The sequence below is a fragment of the Fundulus heteroclitus genome, chromosome 9 (genome assembly GCF_011125445.2).
Source record: "Fundulus heteroclitus isolate FHET01 chromosome 9, MU-UCD_Fhet_4.1, whole genome shotgun sequence".
Taxonomy (NCBI): domain Eukaryota; kingdom Metazoa; phylum Chordata; class Actinopteri; order Cyprinodontiformes; family Fundulidae; genus Fundulus; species Fundulus heteroclitus.
In genome coordinates, this window is record NC_046369.1 from 31,009,618 (window position 1) to 31,029,054 (window position 19,437).

Here is a 19,437-nt window from a genome sequence, read left to right on the forward strand (position 1 = left end):
ACTATGTTTACCATGACAGCAATGGCTGCTGCATCAGGATATGTAGAAATTAATCTGTAGAAGTCAGTGGTACTATATGAAAAATACGTGCATTTCATTTTCTTCCATTTAGAGTTTAATATCTTCTGTTTCAGGGGCGGTTCTAGACAGGGGCCAACAGGGGCCCATGCCCCTGTAGAAATGGTTCTGGCCCCTGTTATGGCCCCTGTACTAAAGACATGATATTAAATACACTTCTCATAATTATTTGCAATGGCAAAGAAACCATAACTGATTGGTCAATATTATTTTTTACCTATAAAGTTTTACTCTAAAAAGAATTTAAAACTTAAGATGTTTCACGTTTAGCTTTAGCCGTATTGAGCAGGGGCAAAGTTTTTAACTGCTAGATCAGGGGTCTGAAACCTGCAGTTCCAGAGCCACACGTGGCTCACTTAATATTATTACAGAGTTTAATATTGCCATTTTATTGTTTTTTTAGTTTTTTGTTCTGTGAAAAAACACTGGCCCCACCTTGGCCCCCCTGGTAAATTTGGTCTAGAACCGCCACTGTTCTGTTTTATTCCATGAAGGGAAGACTTTAAACTCTGTATTATCTGGTTCTGGACAGGGCAACAGCAGATTTAGCTTGTTTTTCTGTGTGCTTTTAGGAATAGCTGACTGCATGACAGAAAGCATGGCTGGCTTTTTATATGCTATGACTAATATGTGGATTCTTTCTGGGCGACAGACGTATCTGCAGACCTGGAGGGGGTCACAAATGTTTTTCATCTAGCGTATCTGTTCTTATCTCTGTTTGTGAGAAAATGGATGGTATAGCTTAGTGCTCCGTGGGAACTCTTCTCTCCGACTAATATCAAGGTGCAGCGCTGATGTTCTGCTTCCCTACAGCATGTTCTCCCAACATCTCTGCCCATCCAGTGGCACAAAGCCCATAATGCACTGCCGTGGGCACGCTCAAACACTCATGCATGAAATAAGACAGGACACTTTTTTTCTGCAGCATGGACAACATGGCAGCAGGATAACACAGAGATCCAGCCCAAGCTAACTCATAGGTTGAATTTTGCTTTCTATAAACATGCAGTGAAGTGTATTTTGGCTAGACATCTACACTTAGACCCTTGCTGGGATTTACACATTAACCCACTGATGAGGGATTATTTATTGTCCAGCTATCGGACTGCCATTTAATATATTTTCAATGTAAAAACACAGATTATAGCTGTTTCTAGGATTGCAAACTGGGATTTCTGTAGGTGTTAATGTTGATCTAATGCAACTATTTAAACTGTGAAAACCCAACAAATAGTCTCATATTCATTTTAAACAAAACATGAAGATGAATTTAACAACATGCACGCAACATCATTGTTATGGACCAACATTTTGCCGACATTTTCGAATGTTTTGCCGAATTTCATCAATCAAAGCAAGATTTCTAAAAAACAAACAGTATTAAACAATGAAACTGTTTGTCTTCTCTTTCACTCTAAATGATTCCAATATTTAAAAAATAATCAGACTGAATTAAAGAAATGAAAGAATTTAAAAATGCCGATTGGAAATTTAAAATCAAGCCATAAATGTAGAACATGGGTGAATCATTTTAATGTCAAAAGTATTTTCTTAAATCTATTTTTTTGGTTTGAAACTATGTGCTTCATTAATATAATTTCATAGAAGAAAAAATACCCATCCTATTTTTGTAATAATTTTTCTTTTGTGTGTGTGTCTTCTTTGTTTTAAAACCTAACAACAAAAATAAGATGATGTTTTTTTTTTTAAAAACGACAACGGATTTCCTGAAGTAGAAGTTGATAAAAAAGTCTACTTTTTTTCTTCAAAAGGTCATGTAACATTTGGGGCTCTAAACATTTTTACATTGATGCTTTAAGCTGACATGTTGATGAATGTGCATTGTCCTAATTCAAACAAAAAAATAAAAAACAAGTGTATTAGGCTGAACTACGTGCAAAAATGGCTCTTTAGATTGTAAAATTTGCAGAGCCCTTGACTAGACCATGAAAATAAGAGCACAGTGGAAGGACCGACAACAAGCTGTTCGTATCATGCAACGCAAATGTACTTAGTAAACGTTTAGCTGTTGCACAAAAATGTAGATGATGTGTTATTGCTTGCAGGTAATTTAGCTGAATTTACAGTCTAAATTCTGCAACCACATTGACACCATCTTCAGCTCATTGTACAGAAAGTATTTTGAAGGTATGTGAACTAGCTTTAGCGAAACTGTAAGCACTTTTTCTAAAATTGTTATTTGTAAAACATGAAATATTTATTAAAATTAAATTTTATTGTGAATGGAACAAAGATGTGGAATAAAGATAAGTGTTATTTAGCTCTGGAGCTATTTTCGTCTGTATTGTCTTTTGCATTTGGACACAAAAGTAGCTTTCTAATTAGGCACTAAAAACTCTATTTATTTTTAATATAGAATAATTTTTCAGCATAGACCTAGCCTTCAAATCATCTTACAAGGATCTAAAAAAAGGCAGGAAAAAGTTTCAGAAAGATGTCAGAAATGTGAAGAGAGCACATTCCAGGGTGAGCCCTCTGCAAGTGTCCCCCACAAAGCCAAACCCATCACCACACCATGCAGGCCTTAAAGAGACAGTGAACCAAACGGAGGTTATTCTGTGTCTGTTGAAGCATTTCTATGGTTGTCTCACAATGTGTTTAACATCTTTATCCTGTTGAGAGCTCCAATGGGGTCACATTTTCTGCTTACTGATTGAGTCGAATACATTTTTATTTAAAATCATCTGGTATTGCTAAGAGTTCAAGATTTCATGCTCTCTAACAAGTCTCTCAGGACCTTTGGAAAAGAAGATGACCCCCAGCATCACAGATCCTCCCCTGTACTCAACAATGGGCATGAGCTGCTCTTGCAATGCTCCTCCTTTGTCTTGTATTGTATGTTAGTTTGATGTGATTCCTTTATTTAACTCCACTGTCTCTTTAAAAGGCCCCTTGAAAGCACTCTTTATTTCCTATTTACCTGGGCCTTGGGGTTCGGTTACCTCTAAAAGCACATCGTGGTTAGTTTCTGTTGCATCCGTTGCCATGGTAAACTGCACACCTTGACTGCAGTGGGAGAAGAAGAAGGTGAACATGAAAAGGGGTCCTGTTATTTACTGATGAGAGCGAGCACAAGCTTTACAGAAAAAAACAATGAAAGCAAAGGAACATGGGAAAGGGGAAGAGGCTCTGAAATCCGTCTGCACAGAAGCAGACCGGCTGCTCAGCTTCTTCACGTCCTGCTTTTCATTTAACTCTCCACTGCCTCCAGCATTGTCATCAGAAAAGGTTGGCTTTGTTAGCTCCTGCGGAATGGCTCTTGATGACGGAGGTCAGAGAAAGCCTGTGGTGTTTGACGTGCAACACAAGCACTCTGAGAACACTTTGTTTGGTCTTTCCCTTTTAAGTCAACTCAGGCTTCTTACAAATTTTCCATTTAAAAATGTCATTCAAGTCCAAAATACTACATTTCCTGACAGCTTTCAGAACGGTCTGCACAACTGAGTTCAGAAATTGTACTTGCTGGTTGTAGTTTTAAAAGCTCAGTCTGGTCATAGTATTTCAGCACTAAACTTGCTGCTTGTTTGCTTAACAAATCAGGAAACAAAACACAGCTAGAGTTGACTTTTGATCCACTAGTGTGATAAAGGGCTATTTTATTTTGTTGAAAAAAAAAATCTATAAAACATATGTTCCCCAAAACTGAACTGCATCATCCAACTGTAAATGTGGACTATTCAAAAGAACAATTTGTGAGGATTGACAAGTATTTTAAAAAATGTGCGTTTGCAAAGCTTAAGTAAAAATAGAATTCCCATTTTTTCACCTAAACCAGACCCAGGTTAAGGACACACTAATCCAAGTTCAAGGACACCGAAAAGCAATAAGACTGCCTGTTTTACTTGGAACGGTTATGTATTTACAGTATTGTAAAAAAAAAAAAAGTCCCCCTTAACAAACTTCACACGTAAACATTTTAAATCAAACAAATCTTAATATCAGACAAAGATTATCTGCATAAATACAAAATGCATGCTTAAAACAACAAAATAATCTAATTAAGGGGGAAAATGTTATCCAAACTGAACTAGCACTATATAAAAAACATATTTGTGACCCTATTAAATTGACTAATCATATTTTTTTGGTTGAATTTCACACCTAGCCAGATTACTACCAGAAAGGTAAAATAAAGACATCGCCCAAAAAGATCTTGTCTGACAATATGAAGTAGGCTGATGGATCTTAAAAAACAATCACTGCTCAATTTAAAGAAACTGACATAGATCACGCTGATTGCATTGTGGGTCTAGGAGGATCAACACCTCAATTTGGTTGCACTGTAAAAACCAACACTACTTCAAGAGTACATCAACAACCATCCCTAGAGCTCTCAAAGAACCCAGAAAAACATCTAAAGCACTGTACACCTCGGCAGCTCAGTTAAGGCTGTCAATGGTTTAAAAGTTGGAGAGAGACTGGGAGAAGAAAGCATCAGTGGGAGAGTTCCAAGATGAAAACCACTAAGATTGACTAAAATAAGAACCATGGCTCCATTGATGATCTCCAAGACCTTTGAGAAAATACTCTGCGGACGAAGATAAAAGTGGAACATGCTGCAGGTGTGTGTCCCAATTATTTTTGCTTAACATTGACAGCATTTCAGAGGAAGAACATCATGCTGACAGTCAAACATGGCGGCGGTGTGAGGGTCAAGGACTGCTTTGCTTCTTCAGGACTTGGACTACTTCATGTAACTGATAGAACAGCTAAACAAATCCTGAAGGAGAATATGTGGCCATCTACAGTTATGCAGCAGGGGAATGACCCAAATGACACCGGCAACCACACCTTGGTATGGAGGGGCCAAGTCAAAGGCAGAGTCAGTTGTTGTTAGCTAGCTGTTTATGTTCAAAAGCTCTTCCATGAGGGTGAAATCAAATGATTAAAATAAGGGGAACTCATTTCTTTACAGTGATTAATTATTTCCAGTTATTTCAAATACTGGCAGTGAAGATGCCACAAGCTGTTGTTCGGTTTAAGAGCATTACTTTTTCACACAGAGCCATTTGGTTAACTTTTTTTTTTATCTTAGTCTTATATCAAAATTTGGAAAGTCATAAGTCTTATAAATGTAACAAAACACAATAGCAGTAAAAAAATAATCTGCAAGACAACAAATAGGTTTACACAACCTTAGAGCTTCAAGTTCTTTCTGTAAATCAAAAGCTGTTGTAATGTGGCAAATCATAGATGAGGGAACAGTCAGTGTTTACATTTTTTGTTACTTTAATAAGACACAAAGTCTGGATAGCCAAACTTTTTTTTTCTTTTCCAGATTAAAAAAAAAAAAAGATCAAATAAAATTACAGACTTTTCAAGACTGTGTAGGAACCCTGTACAACAGCACACCTTAAGTTACATTCAATCAACCTACAGAATGCCTGAATAACCATTTCCTACAAGGGCTACAGGATGACCTTTTGTACAATTACATAATTAAGAACAGAGCACGAACCACCAAAATAAACGCTGTCAAGAACCAGGAGGTCACTGACAGCCTCCTAAAGACCTGGATTTCCTCTTCAACACCTGTCTGCAGTGTACCACTTTAGCTAGAGGTTTTCCGCTGCACTGCACGAGTCGTCTGGAAAGCAGCTGCATAAAACCAGACAGCAACGAGGGAGCCGGAGAGACGTCTGCCATCTCCAGTGGGACCAGAACGCAGTGTGCTTCCTTCCTGAGGGTGACGGACACAGGCCGACCCTCTCAGAAATGTCTCATTTAAAAAAAAAAAAGACTCTTTGTGCAGCCAGACCAGAACAAGGAGCAAACAAGCACGTTTGGTAGTAGGAGTTTATGAACACAGACAGACTGTGTGCAATTGTCTGCTGCTGCCAAGAGGGATGTTGTTGATTTTTCTCATTTTATTGTTTGCATCTTAAGTTGGTGTTTGTTGGCGTTGCATTATGTGAACCACTGCAGAGGACGCTGATGGAATGAGATGAGCAGGGGGAGCAGCCATGTGCTCTACTGTAAGGAAAGAAGTGCCTTTGACAAGGATACAGCTGCATCACAGTATGGCAGTGGCACAACACAGTGCAGCATCTTAAAAACAAGCCAGCACCACAACGTCCCTTGTCCCACAAAGCTACCAGTGTCCTGATGGTATGGGTCATGTGTTGAAGCAGCTAAGTGTCACAACCTTACAGCACGAGCAGCTTGCTGACGAAGCAGACAGACAAACCCAGTTTACCCGTTTCAGCAGCACAGCTTGAGATGGCCGCACAGCACCGCGGTAACACCCGAGGGAACGGGGATTTGCTCTTTATCACAAAGCTCGTTTTACTCAGATGAATGTCACTGCCGTCTCCACCGAGGCTCTGGGCGGAAATGAGGGAATAAATACAGAAACAGAACAGCAGGTTTGGGTTGTAGTAGTGATGATAGTATCAAAGTGCAGTCAAAGTGACCCATGAAAGGTGACCAGAGGATGAAGGAGAGTAATATTGAGCTACACTGATAATATTTAGGGCTGTCAAAATCACTGATATCCTGATATAATCAGTCCTTCACTAAACAAATTATTTAAAGATACTCATTTACGTCAACAGTTATATAAACTGACCCATTCACATTTGCCCAAATTGTCGCGCTTCTTCCAACTACCGTGCTAAAATAACAGACATTCAGCCTCTCATTTCAACAATTATCTACTGCCAGACTTTGAGCATAGCCAGAAAAATACACGTGACCCTCTTTAGCTGTCGAGGCACACAAAAAAAACATTGTTCTGCAGTACTTTCCCTGTAAGGCAACTGGACAAGAAAAAAGGAAACAATGACACATGCTAACTATAAGCTAATGCTACTACACTGACGTTTGAGAGGACATAAACAGGTTAGTAAAGCTCCTGTATCTGCAACAGGGAAGTATGAAAACCTCCGGGAGGACATAAGCTAATACTATGTTTAAATTTTAGCTTCATGGACACAGACAGCCCAATGACAGGATCATGACCGAGCTCCCCCATCAAGATGACCTTCCATGTTGTTCTATTGCAGTACGAATCAACACAGGAAAACATAAATCAGCTGATAGCTCAGTCGGCTACTAAATAGAGAGAGAAAATCAAAACAATTCATGCATTAAATAGAAATACATGCATTAAATAGGAGTCCAAAGAGAGACTTTGTGGCAACCTTCACAAGAAAAGCAAACACAAATTCCAACCTTATTGTAAAAAACGCAGGAAGTGTGGAAAAGAGAACCATTTTGCTTCAAAGTGCAAGTTCAGACAGGAGAAAAATAAAAAAGGCAGACCAATACACAAAGTTTTGGAGTCGAGTAAATCATGTGACCATAATGGATTTATGTGTGCATCAAGAGACAATAAACCAAATGAAAGTGGCACACAGTAAAAGCCAACAACTATTTGCAGGTAGGATGTTGAATAAAAAGTTCATTGACTTTCAGATATACCGTGGCTCTACGCATGATGTGATACTTATGCACCTGCTGAATCCAGAAACACAACTTGAAGAAATAGACAAAGTACAAGTTATGTAGAACAAGACTAGATTGAAACCACTTGGCAAGTATAAAGACAAACTCAAAAATCCAAGAAATGACTATCAGTACAGGCTGAATTTCCAAGTAGTAGAACAGGATAACACAACCCCCTATTAGGGAGAAAAACCAGTGAGGCAATAAAGATGATTATGGTTTAATATGAGAACACCCTGGCCATATACAGCAGAGTGACCAAACAGTGTCCAGAACAGCCAAAGGAAAGTGGTGAGGAGCTGTCAAATATGGATAAAATAAACACTGAATACAGGATGTTTTCACTGGAATTGGCTGCCTAGGAGAGTATAACATTGACATTGACAAAACTGTCCAACCAGTGAAATTTTCAAAGCACAAAGTGTCTGTGGCTATGATGGCACTACTCAAGGAAGAGTAGGACTTGGAGATGCAAGGCGTCATCGCACCAGTTGAGCATAACATGGACTGGATGCGGAATATGATGTCAGTAACCAAACCAAATGGGAAAACAAGGATCTGCATCGACCTAAAACTGCTGACAAAATCATAGAAGAGGGGTCATTTCCCTCTTCCCACCATTGATGACATTTTGCTGTAACTCTCAAAAGCCAAAGTATTCACTGTTTGCCATGTGAAACATAGATTTTGGCATGTTAACCTGGATTAGGAGTCAAGCTACCTCACCACGTGTGCAAACGTTTGTGTGGTACTGTTGGCTCAGGATGCCAATGGGTATAAGCCCAGCCTCAGAAGTCTTTAAGTAAAAGCTGTTGCAAGCACTAGAGAGCCTAGAAGGGGTGCAGATGACATACCTATCACTGTTGGGAGAGACACACAGGAGAAGGCAAATGAGACTCCAATGAAAACCTGAGATGCTTTAATCTGAAATGCAGACAAAAGGAATCAAGCTAAATTTGGACAAGTTTAAGCCGAGGAGAGAGTCTGTTCCTTACATTGTACATTCACTGACTCCAGAGGGGCTTCAAATTGGCCCAGAGAAGATACAGGCAATTCAAGATTTGCCCAGGCCCACAGACATTAAAGGTATACAGAGAGTTATAGGGATGCTAAACTACATGTCAAAGTTTTGTGCTCACTTTTCAGATGACTGCTAAGTTTTGAGACGACTCACGCATAAGGACAATGTGTGGGAGTGGACTTAGATGCATGAAACAGCCGTCAAGAGACTAAAAGAGAAAATAAGTGAGACACCACTACTGAAATACTTTGACCAGACTGAGCTTTTAAAACTACAATGTGACACTTCAGGTCTAGGCACTGCTCTACCTCAGAATGGTAAACCTGTAGGCTTTGCAAGTGGAGCAGTGATCCCTGCCGAGAGGGGTTCTGCCCATTTCTGCAGAGAGACTGTCCGTCATCTGAAATGCGACAAGAGAGGATGCAAAGCTACAAGGAGCGATGAAGCTGATCTTAACAGCTTGGCCAAAGAATAAAAGAGCCATTGCACAGGGCTATCCATCCATCCATTTTCCATCACGCTTGTCCCTTGTGGGGTCGCGAGGGGTGCTGGTGCCTATCTCCAGCATTCAATGGGTGAGAGGCGGGGTACACCCTGGACGGGTCGCCAGTCCATCGCAGGGCCATTGCACAGGACATTCAACACTATTTTGCCTGTCAAGAGGAACTGTGTTTCCAGATTGGCATACTGTTCAGGGGAGAAAGACCAGTTGTCCCTGAGTCTCTCAGAGCTGACCTGACCCACCGTACATAAACACGGAAGTCTAAGGATGCCTCAGATAGGCCGGTGTGTGTGTATACTGGCAGGGCATGAATGAATCGATAAAGACTTTTGTATCAAAATGTGACATTTGCAGGTCAGTTGACCCCTAACAACAGAAAGAGACTTGCAGCCCCATGACGTCTCTTACAGACCCTGGTCAAAAGTAGGAACTGATCTGTTTTCTTGCCATAATAAGGACTAAATGCCAATAGTTGCTCATCAGGGGATACCAGATGTGCTGATTTCAGATAACGGGTTGCTTTATTCATTACAAGAAATTAAGACATTCAGCAAAAGTGGGAATTTAAGCACTGAACATCTTCAACTGGATACCCACAAAGCAACAGAAAGGCAGAGTCTGCAGTCAAACCAGCTAAACGGCAGAAAGCTGCATCTGGGGGCCAAGATCCATACTTGGCTATGCGGGATCATTGTAATACTCCAAGCCAAGATCTGGACACAAGCCTGCCCTACAGACTTTTGAGTAGAAGAACCCAGACCCTTCTTCCTACTAAAGAGTCCCTGTTGGAGCCCAAAGTGACAACCAACAACCAAGGACTTATCACCAACAGACAAAGGCAGGAGAAATACTAAAACTGCACATCGAGGGCCTTGAGCTGTCTCAAAGCGGGGGACAGTGTGCAAATCCAGCCATTTGACCATGGCCAAACTTGGAAAGCACCAAAGGTGCTCAGAACAGTGAGCCCAAGGTCATGTGAGGTTGAGCTGGAGACCGTGGTGTCGTGAGGAAGAAACCATCACCATCTCAGGCACAACTACAGCCCACCTGCTCCACCAACACCTACAGACACTATGTTCAATGATGAGCAAGGTGATAATGCCACTGTTACAGCTAGGTCTGGCAGTCGATTTGAGTGTGGGACTCACCTGGTATAGAGCAGGCTGCAGTAGCATGTATATGGTCATTCAGAACATTAATAAAGTTCAGCTGAGACACTATATCGCCCATTCTGTATGACTTAAGACTTAAGAGTAAGTGGAACAAAATGAAACAGGGACGAGAGCAGACCGATGCAACTCTAAACTGAGACACACAACAACTCTTACAACACACCGCTGAAATGATTCTCCTGGTTCACACCAGCATGTGCTTGAACCCAGCTGTAGTTTCTCATAATGCTGTTCACTTAGCAGCGGCTGCTGGTCCCGAGCACAGTTACAATGAGGCAGCACGTACATGCACTTGACATTTAGCTAAGTGTTGGGTAATTCTAAATGCGGAAGATAAACATCAGTGCTTTGCTGTGATTAATCACCGTCTGCTCGGCTTGTACCAAAACAGAAACTGAGTTCCTTACAGTAATTGTTTCAGACACGCCTCTGTTGATCATCAAAATCCCCAGACAAGAACAAAGCTCTGGGAAGTTGGTTGGTTAGAATTTAGTGATAAAATAGGATTTAATTTTTTTCGTCATATTTCTTCGTTTTTTTTTCAAACAACCTGCTCTTTGTTCCTTCATAAAGATGTTCAAAAAATGAGAGTAGGTCTGGTTGACCTACTCATTACTTCAAGTGCTGCTGAACTTTTCACCTCACCTGATATACGTAGAAGGAAATCTGTCCTAGTCGTATTTTCTGGTGATAGCTTTTACGCAGTCACCTGGGTAAAAGATCTGATTCCCCCAAATTGTTTACACATTTTATCTGAATTACAACCCCAAAACCCCAGTGGATTTCATATCATAGACCAACAAAAAGAATGGCATTATTTTGTAGTAACACAAAATAATCTACGAATCCAACCATCCAATTGTCAATACCAGTTTATCCCTGCAAGGAGAGGGATTTTGGCAAGATAAGTTATACTCCCTGGACAGATGACTAGTCTATCCGAAGTTAACGAAGAGACACAGAGGACAAACAACAATGCACACACACACACTCATACCTAAGGACAATTTACAGAAACCAATTAACCAATTAAGTCATGCTTTTGGTCAGTGGGAGGAGGCCGGGCATGCACAGGGAGAACTTGCAAACTCCATGCAGAAAAAGGCCAAGGGGTTTGCATTCACATCCCCTGAATCAATGATTTGTAGAACCACCTTTTACTGTAGTTACATATGCAACTCTTTTGGGATTCATTTCTACCATCCAGACTAGAGACTGTTTATTTCTCTATTCTTTCTAAACTAGCTCAAACATAGATTTGATGGAGAGGGTGTGTGAACATCGGTTGTCAAGTCTTGCTTCAGACTCTCAGCTGGAGTTACGTCTGGACTTAGGGCGACTCTCACACATTAATATGCTTTAATACACAGACATATTCAATAAATTAGAACATTATTGAAAATTCACTAAGAGAAGCACATAGATTAACACAGACTGATGATGTTTTAAACCCTTTAATTGATTTTCACCCAACTCCATCTAATCAAAACACATAATTTAAGATTAGAATATTGCATCAGACCAATAAAAAAAAGCAACATTTGTCATGCAGGGATGAGGGCTTGATGAAAAGTATGTTTAATTCCAGTTAAAAAAATATATTTTCAAAAGGTGCCTTGTATCTAACAAACAAGGCCCTTAGAAATGCATATTAAAATTTACTGAATATGACTGCAATCCATTCCTGTGGTTATATGTTTCGGGTTGTGGTCCTGCCGGAATCTCTGCCTCCGTCCTAAGACCTTTCCAGCCTCTAACAAGTTTTCTCTTTGGATTGCCCAGTACTTTGCCCATCAGCTCTGACCAACTTCCCAGCTCCTGAAGAAACCCTATCAACAGCCATACTGCGATGAGGATGACTTCTTACGGCTTTCTTTCAACAATGCCTTTTACCTTCAGACTCTTCATAAGGGCCAGATTGGTGACGTGCAAAACAAATCGTATCCCTGTCATCAGGTTCTCACATCTGAACATGGAATCTCTGCAGCTCTTTGAGAGTTCTCATACGGTTCGGCTGCTACTCAAAATAATGCTTTCCTTGTCCAGCCTGTCAGGTCAGGTGCACTGTCCAGTCCTGGTAGCTTTGCAGGTTGGTTTACATTTTCGTTTGATAGACTAAACAGAATTCTGTGAGATGTTCAAAGCTTGATATGTTGTTTCATGACTTAAACCTTCTTAAAATCTCTCTACAACCACCTGCCTGACCTGCCTGGGCTCCGGGGTCTACATGATCCTGTGATCATGAAATTAAATGACACAGATGAACTTTATTTGCTTATCAGGGGATTTTGGAATCTGTTCTACTGGACTGTATTTGGGGGTTTAACAACAAAGGGGCCTGACTATCAATATACACCACTTTTTTTTTTTTATAATTCTATATGTACTAAAAGTTTGAAAACCATTTAGCATGGTACTGTGTGTTGGTCTGTTACATAGAACCCAAATAAAATACTCTTAAGTCTGCAGTAGAAACAACAGAGAATATGAAAACAATGGTATGAATTCTTTTTTGCAAGGTTCCTGTGCACAATCATGGACAATTTTAATGCTGAAAGAGCTTGTGGTGGTGTTATTACATGCAACAATTCTCATAAATACTTATAAAACCATAAAAACCAATAAGCTCTCTTCCCTCCGGGCCACCAGGCAAAAAGCGGCTGCCCAAGCAGCCTTGCCATCTTTAAGAAGTGCCACCAAGTGTGGCAGAAAACCTTGTTAGAAGTGCCAGAAAAAACATTGTCAACGAAAAAACATGCAGATCCAATAAGCCAGAGGAAAACTTAACCTCAGTTATAGAGCTGGTCACCTATAGAGATCCAAAGGGTGAATTAAAAGGAAACAATGGATTTGGGTGTCAAATGCAACCTGTGTCACATGACCAGGGTTATATTTTCCATGCATGGAAACAAAGAAGCCCATCAGGCACACAAACTCTGTCTCTCGTGATAATAGCTCAGTGCAAACGGAGCAACAACAACAACAACAAAAAAAGTAGTTCAGGAAAAATCAACTTAAAAATCAACTATGTTGTGTAAAATTAGCGGCCAATAGCGGTTCTACCTTCCCGGTACCTCTTGGTTTAACCCGGAGAGTCGTTGAACCAACAGCCTACCCGGCGTATTGAGATCTAAACCTAACTTTGTGAAGAAGAGCTCCTTCTTACCGTTCTGCTGCTGTTCTGTGTGCGGGGGGATCTGAGAGTGTGCGGCCGTTCCACCTGCCTGCTGTCACCGTGGATCTAGGGCATTACCTGGAGTCAGGTGTCAGACGCGGTAGGAACCCGCTTGTCTTAGTGTGTGTGTGTCTGCGTGCGTGTGTGTGCGTGTTTGCGTGCATACAGAGGAACCACGCTGTAAACACCTCTGAATATCCACAGATTACTATGAATTTGATTGCACCGTTACTGTACATCGACTGGAACATAAACTCACATGTGCATCAGAGAGGAGCGCATGTGCAGTCTTAGGGGGAGGAGGAGTGTCTTGCTGGGGCCGGGGTGGTGCTGACTGAGGGGAGATGGGCGTCCTCCTGTGTCTGTTAGTGCCACTGTGCTGAGGAGGCACAAAGTGACACTTTGTTTCCCCGTCAGATAAGCCTGTGCAGGAGAACAGAGTGGCATTCATCATTTCCACCGACTGATGCGCACAAAGGCCTTCGTTGTGGCTCCACGGCAATATGCACGTGTGATTCTAAAGGTTTTTAACACAACAAGCCACAGCTGCTTGACGGCATTACGGCCACAAACGTCTAGTATATTAACCGCCTCTGATGGTACAAGCTTTCAGAGCCTGCCCTCTGGCTGCAGTAAACAAGCACAGCCTCTGAGTACAAGCAAACATTTCAATGTATTTGTTCTAATACCAAACAGCAACTGGGGTCTTTGGCCTCAGTAGCACACAGCCAGAAAAAAAAAACACCCTCTCTACAGTATATGGCTAAATTTAATCTGAATCCTAATGGCTGTAAGGGCTGCTCCCCCTGCTCTCCGGTTTTGGCAGGATCACACTGTAGCCTCACAGGGATATGGTAATGATGGGGCTTTACCGCCCTGACTGCTGCCTGTATTAGAACAGCGCAGCACTTCAAAGACAGACGACTCTCTGACAATGTGCAGGAGCAGAAAACGCGCAGCAAAAAGCAGCGCAAACAGGCCCTCACACCAGCCGGTCGCTGGTTCACACACGCGCGGCCGACGGAGGCTCTTGACAACTTGGGCTTACGGGGATAAAAAGCGGGGGGTCCCACATCCTCAGCTGTGCTAAGTGAAAGCGTGGCGACTTGACTCAACATGCAGTGAAGCAATCAGTCACATCTTTTCATGGAAATATTTTTGAGTAATATGTCTTAAATCTACATTTCTTAAAAGGTGGGCGTAAAAGTGTGTCTAAGAGACTTTTAAACTGATGAAAGACTTTAAGGAACGTAGTGGTGGAATAGAATGTTATTCAAGCACGCGCAGAGCCTCGCGAAAGTATTCAAAGCCCAGGAACCATTTTAGATTTTTGGAATTTGCAATCATTTGGCTTTAATGCTATTTTTATTTGTATTTTTTTTTTTTTAGGATTTTATGTGATGACAGATTGGAAGGAGAGCGTCTGGGAACAGCAATTTTAAGTCTTGCCACTGATTGTTAAACTGATCCAGGTTTGGACTTTGATCTAAAGCCCTCCATCTAGCTTTGGCTTTAGGGCTGTTGACATACTAGAGCACGGGTGTCCAAACTTTTCGGTTTGAAATTGGGAAGTCAAAAGCACTCGAGGGCCAAAAAAATGAATTTAAGAAAAACATAATCAAAGAAGTGTGAATGTTTTTTACCCGTTCGAGAAAATATGATCATTATAAATAATCACATTAGACTAGCTCTATTTAGCTCATTTTAATAAATGAATTCCAAACAGATTTTATTGCACCAAAGTCTGTGTTTGAGTAAAAGTCGTTGGATAAATGTCGTCCTATTTACTATAAAATTAAAGAGCATGTAAAATTTGTGGTTATTAAAAGACAAGGATTTTGTGTTGGGGCCTGGCGGCTGGCCCCTGGGCCACACTTTGGGACACGCCTGTACTAGTGGGTAAACCTCCACCCTAATCTCAAGTCTCTCGAAGCGTCTATCGGTTGTCTCCCAGGACTGCTCTGTATCTCTCTACATCCGTTTCCCCATCAACTCTGACCAGACTCCCCGTCCCTGATGAAGGGAAGCATCCCAACAACATGGTGCTGCCTCCACCATGATTCAAGCGGGCGATGCTTTGTTCAGAGGAGATGTGCAGTGTTAGATGGACTCCTTTGCATGTAAGGGGGTGGGGGGAGTGCAATCTAGGTCCCCTAAGACCATTGCACTTTCATCCACGTAATGCTTGACAGCAAAGGTAACTTCTCATGGGTATTTTCTGCTATATCACGTGCCTCTTGGCTGCTTCTCCCATTAATATTCTCCTTGCCAGGCTTATAAGATTGGATAAATGGGTAATTTCTGGAAGATGGTTTTGAACAGTTCTTGGTTGTAAATATTCAGAGAATAACTCACAAATATAAAATCCCAACATAATGTATTGATTGGAGTTGTAACGGGATAAAATGTGAGGGGAAAATGGGTATGAATAATCTTGCAAGGCACTGTATATCCTAGGCAAGGGAACATATTTCTGAGGGCATGATTAGCTGCATCAAACAGAAGTGTAAAAAAAAGGAAGACAGTCTTCATAAACAACTATCTGGTGAGTACACAGTTCTGTTTGGGTTGAGGACCTAAGGGCAAATTTCCGCTATGTATTAAGTCAGTGGTGGCCTGCAAACCAAATGTTTTATTTGTGGATTTAATGAAGGAGATGTTTTTGCATACAATCCATTGCCTGCATACATGTATCTTTCAGTAGGGAGGATACAAGCTGAAGATTGAAACTGCAAGGAGTAGAGATAATGAATGTGGATGAAAGGGACCCCAAACACTTTTGTATCTTTTATTTATTTATTTGACTTTTACTGTGTTGATGCAAACGGTCTAATATTTGGCCAGTTTGTTTATATGGGGCCCCAATTTTTATTTCACATAATTTTCCTTCTTCTGCTTCTTCTTCTTCGAGAAAAACAAAATCAAACTAAAACAGGGAAACTAAACACAAAAAACTGTTTCTCTCTGGCCTTCTTTTTGCCTCCCTTTTAATATATTTATTAATACACCAGAAACTTTACTATATTTTATGTACTTTTTTTTCTATTTTGGTGTGTTGAAATCCATTCAAGAGATTGTTTTATTGTTTTTCCAGTATAGAATAAGACAGGCCATTCATGGCCCCTGTACTGATTTTGTGCCCCACCCCCCAGGTGGCTGGTACAGATGGAAACTTTTTATTTACATTTAAGGCAAAATTATTACAGACAAGTTAAAATATAATTGAATGTTAGGTACAACAGAAAACCTTAAGTCTTTTAATAACCACACTTTTTACATTGTCTTTAATTAAATAGTAAATAGTTCCGCATCTCTCCGACTTTTACTCAAATGTAGACGTTGGTGCATTAAAGTCTGATTGGAATTCATTTACTGAAATTGGCTAATACAGATAATCTAATTTGTTTATTTAAAATGATCATATTTTGTTGCACATGTTAAAAAATTTCACAAAAATATGTTGGTTATGTCATTTATTTATTTGTATTAATTCTATGGCCATTGAGTGAATTTTGACTCGTCATTTTCGGCCCACAAACCAAAAGGTTTGGACACGCCTTAAGATGTCCTGTCAATCTACCAGTTTGCATATGAGCTGGGGAAAAATGCTTTACCAACAATAATACCAATTGTTATTATTAACCATCTAATCAAATTTGCATAAATAGGATTGTTAACCTTTTTTCAAATTCAAAAGCAAAAACTAGACTTTAATTTCTATATTAAGGTTATTCAAAAAATACATTTTCTTGTTTATGGTTTATGGCATCCATAACAATATGTAAAATTGTTCTTAGAGCACAACATAGAGGAATTCCATTAACTAAGAGTTAAACACCTGGGGTCAGCAATCTAAAGCGATAGGTGGTGCCCTAGAAAGGTGAAGAAGAAAGTGCAGGTATGGCGTAGAGAGCGGGGTATCATGGGAGATTTGTGACAGAAGCATAGCTATTAAAACATTTTGGAAATCAGTATTATTAAAATATTTACTGCATTACCACAAAAAGCTCATCCAATTGAACACATGCTGATTGGCTTACAATGCTATGCCAGTTTCAAATGTAGGTGCTCGTTTTATTTCGGTCGACAGGACGACGTGGGTTTAAGCATTAAACATGAATGTCTGGCATTGAGACGGCTCTCTCCATGTCTTAGGAAAATGTCAGCCAGGTATTGCGGTGTCATGAGAACGGCTGCTGGCATGACATCTGACTCTCGTAACCGTTAGGCTCGTTCAAACTGGTTGATGGTGTTCAATCACACGGTGGAGCCCTTACATTCATAGCCCACCCATTAGCCGCGCTGCATCTAAAGGGCACATCCGTGGCGCCGTGGTTTATTCCTTACAGTCTACAGCACCCAGCAAGTGATACAGTCTATGCCTACATGTCAGAGAACTAGGGACCAAATTAAACCCCCTTTAAGAAAAGGAAATGAAACGGACCAGTTTACTTAACGCCAGCAGCCCGATGAGCACAACACCAGCAGCCCTGTGAATTCATTCCTGGCCAACTGCCATAAATTCTCCCTGCCTCCGAGTGTCTCAGCAACAAAGTCTACTGACTGTGCCAGAAATACAAGCATTGATTTAAAGGGGTTTAGATGACCCGTGGAAAAGCACATCTATAATTTCATTTTTTTTTTTTTTGTTCCCTCTCAAACATGTAGGCCCTCGCCATACGGCCTTTGTGTGGTTTCAACCCAACGCTTCAGATGCTGGCATTGAGCATCATACATGTAAAAAGACAGCCATTGCTTCAGTGAAAGACTCCATCAACATAGACTGGAAAGCCACCAATCAATACCCAGCCGAAACGTTAATGGCAAATTAGCGGATGCTGCCGCACAGGGATCACGGTCTATTAATTGCCATCCAAAAAGGCACAGAAAGAACAAAGAATCTGGCCTCCGTAATAATATTGTCACCAACGGGATCCGAAAGGCGTGCACATGATCACCACTGCTTTGGCTTTATACGAGGAAAAATGGATGCAAACGTGGTCTGTTGCAAAACGCGTTTGCGCATTTCAGGTCGCATCAAATTGAAAATATCCCATTAACGGCGCACGCATACACAGACACATCTGTGGGAGGGATGAAGCAGAAGATCGGTGCAGGTCAATTGTAAATGAGAAGAGGCGGCTGTGGTGACAAGGTCACCAGCGTCGTGCAAATGGAGATAGATAAAAAAAAAAACAGTCAGCATAAACGCAAACAATATGGAAGAAAAGAGAAATCCGAGCACCTTTGTGTCAGAAGGCGGTTCTTCCCTCCGATCGACGCTGAATCAAAACCCCTGGTCCCCCGGCTGCTCCGAGCCCTTTTGTGTTGCTGATGCTGCGGGTGCACGACAGGCAAGACGCACGCACCGAGAGTCGGTCCCGCACAGCTGCCCGCGTGCCAGACGGAGACGGGGATGGAGAAAGGGAGGGTGTGGCTGCGAGAGCAACGCGAGCGGCGGCGGCGGAGCGCAGCGAGGCGCGGCGCGGCGCGGCGCGGCGCAGCGCCGAGCGTCACGATGCGAGCGCGGTACAGTGGAAGCGCGTGCTTCTCCTGAGGCAGGTGAATGAATGGAAAACCCGGCAGCCAGCGTCCAATGGGAGGAATGTAATGCAGGAAGGCGTTAACCCTGCAGCTACGCTCTGTAGGCCTATACTGATTATGCCAAACCTTTGAATATAAAGAAAAACTCATTTTGAAAAGAAAAAAAAAAAAACAAACAAACTAATATTTCATGGTTCGAATGCTGCCTTTAAAAAATACTAGGAATGTCCAAATAACATTATATTCACATGCAGTGAAAGGCACAAGAATGTATCCCACTTAAACTTTTCAGGTTTTTGTCACGTGCATGACAAATTTCCAATTTTATCAATGTAGCAAAACAAGCTTTTTAAAGTCAGAAACCTTTTTGTTTACGTTTGCATTTCTGTGCTCTGAATCGGACCGAACCTGAATCTGTTGGATTAGGTTAGCTCAGGTCCTTTATTATTTTATCAGTTCAAGTAAGCCTGTGTCTCAA

The 19,437-nt window shown here is 41.1% G+C and overlaps 1 protein-coding gene across 3 annotated transcripts in view; it reads right to left on the reverse strand.

Moving 5' to 3' along the window:
• cracd (capping protein inhibiting regulator of actin dynamics) overlaps window positions 1–18,886 on the reverse strand; it is a 30,624-nt gene extending 11,738 nt beyond the window's left edge. Inside the window, exons 1-2 of one of the 3 annotated variants that reach the window (XM_021318423.2) lie at window positions 18,661–18,885; window positions 13,675–13,838 (exon numbers count right to left, since the gene is read on the reverse strand). The gene's annotated coding sequence lies outside the window, so the exon portion shown is untranslated. Of the gene's footprint in view, window positions 1–13,674; window positions 13,839–18,660 lie in introns of all 3 variants that reach the window. The other 2 variants (XM_021318425.2, XM_021318422.2) reach the window with 2 other exon arrangements.
• Between the last annotated feature and the right edge of the window lie 551 nt (window positions 18,887–19,437).